This window comes from Lissotriton vulgaris, chromosome 9, assembly GCF_964263255.1.
Source record: "Lissotriton vulgaris chromosome 9, aLisVul1.2, whole genome shotgun sequence".
In the NCBI taxonomy this organism is placed as follows: domain Eukaryota; kingdom Metazoa; phylum Chordata; class Amphibia; order Caudata; family Salamandridae; genus Lissotriton; species Lissotriton vulgaris.
In genome coordinates this window covers 751736483-751743558 of record NC_141697.1, presented here as the reverse complement: position 1 = coordinate 751743558, position 7076 = coordinate 751736483, and positions in this window count along the sequence as shown.

The window sequence follows — 7076 nt, the reverse complement described above, 5'->3', positions numbered from 1 at the left end:
TCACTGCCTGAAAGTAGCAAGAAAAAGAAGGACTGCTCTGCTGAACCTCTAGCCTGCACCAAGAGGACTGCACTCTGATGGCCTGCATCTGCTGCACACTTTGGGCATAAGTGGATTCCCTGAAAGCAACAGGTTAGAAGAACTCCACCTTCATCTTCTCCAACAACTAGAACCCAGCTGGACAGTGTTCAGTGTACTTCTAAGGATTTGGCCAGGGAGAATTGTGGGTCGTGAAGTCCCAACTTCACAAGGGGCAACTCAGAGATTCTGTGACATTGGTGTGGTGTTGTGACCCTTCAGGAGCCCAAAAGGATTTTTTTTTTAATTCCAGAAGTTTGGACTCAAATGGAAAATTTCGTGAAAAAGCTGAGCTTTCGTAGAGAGTCAAGCCGCCGACGTTGAAGCATGACCCAGCCTAAAATTCAAGCTTGTCTCACTGACAACTCTGGATCTCCAACACCTTATGGATTTTACTGGGGCCTTGTGCTAAAGCAAGCAGCCGCTATTGACTCACAAGCCAGCCTGATGAGGAACCTCACAACATCGAGAGAAAAAGCTCCAAACTGCTCACTGTATTCGATCTGCACCCCATCGTGGTCAGCCTGAAATTTTCACTTTGTTCCGGTTAAGCGCGACCACATGTCCCAAGTTGGCCCTATTGGCTTTTAGACACTAAAAGTGTTTCACCTTAAAAATTCATATCTCCGATTGCAAACATTGGATTTTTGTTGTTTTGGTGTCATTTGTATGAAATTGTGTAGGCTTTTTATTGTGTGTTGTGTATTACTTATTTAATTATTAGTTTTTTATGCTTTACTCACCTGTCTTCTTAGTTGAGCCTGTCTGTTCACAGCCAAGCTAGCCAGAGTAGAGCAAGGATTGTTTTATTGAAAACTTGACTGGACCTTATTTGTGATTGAGTTGTTATTACTAATTGTACGTACCTAGCTGCACCTACCTATAAACTACCTTCCAAAAAGCACCATATAATATTCACTCTGCTGACCCACACGTCTGTTCAGAGCTAAACTATTCTACAATATACATGCACATAAAATACATTTTATGCTGTGTGTATTGTAGGCCCTTTACTATTACCTTTATGTTTTAATATGAACTAAGGGTTTATAGAGTAATTTCAACATCATTAGCTTGGATAATGTCATCATTGATGTCCTTAATGGTGGCATTTAACATGTGATGAGTGATGCATATATAAAGTCACAAGCAAGGCCTGATGGGCCCACAAGGTATTGTCAGCTCACTGAACTATAACTGGTGAATTTTATTATTTTGTTTTTTTTTCAATGTTAGTTCGGATGTGGCTTTGCCCCCTAACAATAATGTCACTTTTACCTTTGAATTTGCTTAATGAATTTTCTTAATGCAAGTTAAGGTCACTGCATCTAACTATGACTTCACTTTAAGCTTTGTATTTTCAATAAATATCTGGTGTTCTTTGTGTATGTATTCTGCATTAAGGATATGTACCTCTTTCAGGTGGGTAGACCTGCTGCAAATGGTGCAAGGGTGTATGCAGTGGAGGATTGTGCAAAAGGCCTGGAGCCAGATGTAGGTAAATGGCATTTACCGATTCGTAAATACCGAATTTCACCGATTCGGTATTTACAAATCGGTAAATGCTATGTAGGTATTTTTACCAATTAATTTACTGAATCTGTATAATTTGGTAATTACCAAATCTGTATTACCGATTCGGTAATTGCCATTGATTCCTATGGGCCTTGAGGCTCATAGGAACCAATGGCAATTACCAAATCGGTAAATACCGATTTGGTAAAATCACCGAATTGACAAGGGGGACAGGGTGTCACTTTGACACCCTGTTGCACCCCTGATACAGGCTTGTGTGCCATGTGACACACATACATGCCTTTAGGGCATGTCTTTGTGCCACATGGCACAGGTGTACATGCACAGATGTGCATGTACTCAGGAATTCGTTATTTACCATGCAATAGTATTACATGGTAAATAACGAATTCTTAGGGGCCTGTGGCACTGTTTGCAGTGCCACCTACATATAGATTTACCGATTCGGTAAATTTACCGAATCAGTATTTTACAGAATTAGTAAATTTCCTGAATCGGTAAATTTACCGATTCTGTAAAATTTAGGCCCCCTACATCTCAATCACCAAATACCGGTCGGTAACGGCCGAAATCGGCCGTTACCGACCGGTATTTGGTGACCTACATCTGGCCCCTGGTCTTTTACTAGGTGCTGTGCCCAACTCTGTGAAATCATCCAACCTTGCCCTGTCTACGCACAGCCTGTGGTGTGTGAGAGGAGATTGGATACATACAGCCAGATTCATCATTGTCCCTTTTTGCGAGTCCTTAATAGCGATTATTAAGGAATCGCTATTAAGGCCTTGCAAAACGGGATTCATGTAGGAATCGCAAAATAAATTGCGATTCCTACAGCTTCCTTATTTGCGATTAGCAAATTGCTAATCGCAAATAAGGAATAACTCCCCATTCATTCCTATGGGCCTAAAGGGCCATAGGAATGAATGGGGAGTTATTCCTTATTTGCGATTAGCAATTTCCTAATCGCAAATAAGGATGCGATTTCTAGGGTGCCAGGGGTGTCCGAAGGACACCCTGTAGCACCCCTGAAATGAAAATGTAGACTGATGTTGCGCACACACATGTCCAAAGGACATGTGTGTGTGTAACATACAACTTAGAAAAATGCACTAAAGTGCATTTTTCTAAGTTTTCGCTATTTACCACGAAGTCAGGCCAAAAATTGCGAATTCGCAAATAAAAAATGGTTAATGAATTGCATTTAAGGAATCTCAAATAGAGATTCCTTAAATGCAATTCCTCGCAATTTAGCCATTTTGCTATTAGCGATTATTGCATTTGGGATGATGAATCCCAAATGCGAAAATTGCGCTCGCAAAGGTTCAGATTCTCAGAATCTGGCCCTTTGCGAGCGCAATTTTCAATGATGAATCTGGCTGTTAGTCTTACCTTGGGATTTTTGTTTGGTTTGCTTTTCTCATAATTTTTAGTTTTTATTTTTTAAAGTTTTATTTACAGTTTTCTCCTAATTTGTTTGAATAAAATACATATTTGAATATTAATGTTATGATTGGTTTCTTTTTTTTTTCCCACGGGTCTTTTGTGTTTTGTGTGGGGATGGCCTCCCTTGGCCTCTGAAAATATTATTTTATTAGTGTCCCCACAAAGGCCCCTACTTTGACGAGTGACATTGCAACATGCTGCACCTTCTTGTCGTTTTTCGCTCTCTGTTGACAGAACACTTCCCCTGGAGCAGTCTGCAGAATTGTAGCTGTTCTAGGCTTCTGCATCACAGCCAAAGCTTAGCAATGCATAGCCCTTTACTCTTTCCACCTCCCAGTCATTCCCATAAAATATTACCATACTTTTCCTTTTCTGGCCAGCATGACATTTCAAAAACTGCAACACGAACAATTATTTGTCAGGTCTCTGTAGTACTGTTGAAGTAGATGGAATGAAAATTAATTTGTTATCTTCTGATGCTGCACTTGTCATAGGACTAGTGAATGGCGTACTTGCTGTCTTTTTGTGTCCAGTTGTTTCCTAAGCCATGATGAACTGTGATTCTATTTACACCAAATTGTCTCTCTTAGACAGCAATCTGGCAATGGCAGTCAAGCAAATCCATGTGAGGCTGTTTCTAAAGATGCAGGTTTACTTACTGCTGAGTGTTCCCAAAGTGATCAATCGAATTACTGCTTTCTTTTTTATTCATTTCTTTGTGTCTCCTAGGTACTGTACTACTCTGATTGGACCCACAATCCCGATGAGAGAGTGCTGCATCACTCTCGGAGGGCCTTTACTTACTTTTCCTGGTCCTGCAAGAGTCCTGCAGGACCTGGAAGTTTGAAAAAATATATATTTACTTGGAAATGGTTATTTTGGTTTACCTTTAAGCTTGAGGATTTCTTCACACCACACATGAACAAGATCTCATTGCATTATTAGGTGTTGCAGTACTGGGGTACCTGAAAATGGTTTGTACTGACTCACAGTAGAAGCATCTCATCTGATTGGTTGATATGACTGTAATAATTCATTTTGATGAAGTTCTTGTCTTTTTAACCTCATGAGGGACTTGGGTGTGTAAACAGCCTGTTGTCTACCCATAGCTATTATTTGGCGAACATGGCATCTGGAGGAGAGTAGACATGCAGGAAGATCCTCAGTAGCTGCAGGAGCAGCAGAGCACCATTCAAAAATCAGTCATCTGGCAATTTGTTTTCTCTTCCAATCTGGGAGGAGTCATTTTCTGTGAAAATGGTGAGTTACAACTTGTGCCACAAAGAGGTGAGCTAGGGTACTGGCAAAAGGTTCTCATTTGACAATACACACATGAGGAAACATCTAGATGCATGGCACACTTACCAGTACAATGATGGGAAAAGAAGAAGGGTCGAGAAAGAAGAGACTTCTTCTTCAGCTGCGGGGACATTTTGCCAACTTTGAGACATGATGCCATCTCACATTTTGTCAATGCAAAGGAATGTCAATACTCATTATTCCCATATGGGCATGTGGTGCACCAAGTGCAGCAAAACTGTTTAAATTGGAGAGCATAGTTCTGCAACTTGGGATAGAATGGAAGAAACCCAACAACAGGTCTGCAAAAAGGTTTATGTTTTTAAGTTGACCCCCCCCCCCAAAAAAAAACACCCCCAGATTTTTTTTCTCCAAAAAATGCAATCTCAAAAAGGTTTTTGTTTGATTCACCATTATAGCCTTATAGCCCGCCGTAGAGGGCTATACCGGCTATTATAGGCCCTCTCCAGTGTTAAAGGCCCCGAGCCAAAGGCGAGGGCCTTTAACAAGGGAGAAGGACTTTAATAGCGATATAGCCCATCTACGAAGGGCTATAAGGCTATTAGAACATTCCGTCACTAGAGGAAAGAATGTTCTAACAAAAAAACAGAGCCTTTTGGAAGCGTGAGGGGATTGGAATCCCTCAGGCTCCCTGAAGCCTTTGTTCACAGCCAGAGCTGTGAACAAAGACACATTGGAATGTTGGAGCTCCAGGCTTATATCAGCCATTATAAGCCCAGAGCACTCCATTGTTTTCAATGGAGCTCCCAACATTCCAATGTTCTAATATTGGTCAAAGAATATAAAAATAAATCATGTTCTTTGTCATGATTGTGTCTTATTGCAAAACTTAATAATGATTGGCACATTGTTGTGCAGTACACAAACTTAAGTCCTGATTAACAAACACTTTTCACATTATTAATTTTTATAAAGCTATCTGGTACAAAATGTTGTGGCTGTATTTACTTGCTAAAGCAAATCAATATTTGTGGTGAAAAGATTATCGAAATAGTGGAAAGTAGTGGTATGTGCTACTTTGCTGTACTTTGCATCAAGAGTGCGTACCATTGTGGTAAACGAGCATTTCCATGCAATCACCCATGAGTATTGACATAAATCTCTATCTACTAATATTGATTGATCATAAATGATACATCCTCAAAACAGGTGTAGCTATAGAGCAAGTTTGAAAGATATTCGCATGTTTTTGTCCTTTGCATGTTTGGTGAATTGTTTATCACACAGTACATAGTGGGAAAGCATTAAACACAGTTATTGTACTGAAACGATCCTCTTACAGTAGAAAACGTATGATTGATAGAGCATAGTTATTTTTTCACTATGGTGCAAGGGTGTCTGCAGTGGCACATGGCTGTCTAAAGTGCACAACCACAAGAGTAGAGGAAAAAAGTCCCCAAAGTAGATGTGGTGCTGTCCTTCTCACTCCCTTTCATTGACCACAACTCACCAAGTTTGGGTGGTGCATTGTGTTATATTAAAAGTTAGCAAATCTGTCCCATGCCGCAGTGTTTTATGCCAAAGTCAGAAAGTGATAATAGCATATGTTAAGGCACTCTCTTTTTATCTCCCAAAGCACTGTTGCACTATTCACTGCCATGTACAAATGCAGATACAGTTGCTGCATGGCTCAAGAGCCTTCTGTTAAGCATACATGTTTGTAATGAAAGCTAACCCTTCTAGTAGAATAACAATGCTGTAACATTTTTCCAACTCTCTATGTAGCACTGGGCTGTGTTATGTTCTGGAACAGATAAAGAGTAGTACTGTTCTATATCATATTACATATGTTGCTCTCCTGGTCTGTTTCTCTGACCAATACAGAGCCGCAAGTGTCCTACCTGTGGTATTTTGCATGCTATCATTCTTAATCTACCCCTCTATATATATCTGTTCACTCGTACTTGTACAAAAGTGAATTATTACTTGGTGTCACAATTCACTCCCTGCATTCTCGTAACCACCACCAGAGGAGTGCATAGTGTGACTTTCCTTTGTTCTAATAAGCTTCCAGATTCTTCCCTACATGCATATCCAAACTTCTATCCATTTGGTCACTATTTGGGAATTGACGTCCATTCCCAATCCATGTCGTATTTTGTAAATGCCAGCCTGTTCATGCTTGAAACCAGCCTGCTAATGTTTGACACTCTGTTACCTAGTATTCCGTGCTCGCTGCTTCGTCTCCAACCCTTGCAGGCCAAGGATGGGTGGAGGAAATCAGCTCACCTGTGGCTGTCTGCTTTTGCCTTCCTAACACCTGGTGCATGTGATTACTCTGAGCTCTTCTAAGCCCAAGCTCCCTTCAGGACAAGGTTAGTCATTGTAGCTGTGTACCGGTGAGTCCGACCTTTGTGTACAGTGTTTCCTGAGCTTTTTGATATCCTTGTTTACACTGTTTCCTGACCTTTAGTTATTCCTTGTTCCTGAGCTGCTGCTATTTTCCTTGTTCGTGAATTATTACTACCCTTAGTGCTGCCTTGACTTCTGACCCTCAGCATCCCTTGTTCCTGAGCTGGAGCAGTTTCCCTTGTTCCTGACTTATTACTGCCCTCAGTGCTGCCTTGGATTTTGAGCTTTTGGTAAATCATTGTTCTTGTTCCAGTAGAGCCTTCAGTGCTACTTTGTTTTCTTGACTTCTGACCCAGAACTATTCTGGTATACCCTTGTAGCCTTCCCTTCTGTATATCCTTTTCCAG